This window comes from Seriola lalandi, unplaced genomic scaffold (assembly GCF_002814215.2).
Source record: "Seriola lalandi dorsalis isolate HSWRI2012SDOR001 ecotype SW California unplaced genomic scaffold, Sedor1 jcf7180002054688, whole genome shotgun sequence".
NCBI lineage: Eukaryota > Metazoa > Chordata > Actinopteri > Carangiformes > Carangidae > Seriola > Seriola lalandi.
Window position 1 is genome coordinate 1,639,597 of NW_019525241.1, and position 788 is coordinate 1,640,384.

General features: G+C 39.8%; 1 protein-coding gene across 1 annotated transcript in view; it reads right to left on the reverse strand.

The window, feature by feature from the left end:
• Positions 1-788, reverse strand: part of syn3 (synapsin III) — a 113,098-nt gene that overhangs the window by 76,504 nt on the left and 35,806 nt on the right. The gene's annotated exons all lie outside the window — the stretch shown is intronic.

Below are 788 nucleotides of genomic sequence, written 5' to 3' on the forward strand. Positions count from 1 at the left end.
TATGATGATTTTATAGCATTTTCTTTGTGTGTCCTTTTTTGGACGCGAGGAACCCCAGAGGGTACAAAATGTGTTACCAGTGTATAATAGACCTGTAACAGTAACTGACATTAGATTTTAAAAATATGTAAAAAAAGACACTTTCTTGCAGAAATCCATACCTTCAGCTGTAACACAGCCAAAATGATCAGCAAATCAAAAAAGAAAAGTAAAGAAAATGTCCAAAAAAGGACAGAGGGACCCCTGAGGGTTAATAAATCCAATGAACCGCTATTTAAATTACCACTATTATGTTTTTTTCTGTGCTAAATTTAACATTACTGGGGAGGAGAGCAACGCGACTAGAAGTGACAGCGAGAGAGGGCTAGTAGCTTCTCCTCTCCTCTGTCTCAGCGGAGACCGTCACAACTTCATTCACTCTTTTAACAAAACAAAAAAAAAAGCAACGAAGGAAGCAGTAAATGGACTTACAAGACCTAACTAAATGTAATTTAAGACCTAACATGCGGCTAATGTAAAGCTAGCAGAGCTTGGAGAGTTGGTTATCTGGTTGCTAGGCGCACGCACGCACACAGGTCAGGAGCTGCCGTTGCCATGGCAAAGTGAAAATCTGCCCAGAATTTGGCTTCTACATGGCTTCAAACAACTGCAAATTATGAGAAAACCGTTACTTCTTTTCATAAACCGAAAAGACCGTGCCAGACACTGAAGCCAGAAGTTTCTACAGTCTCTATTTTATTCAGATATTCCTTAAAATGAGTGCGTAAGCTCAGTGCGAAGACAGAGTG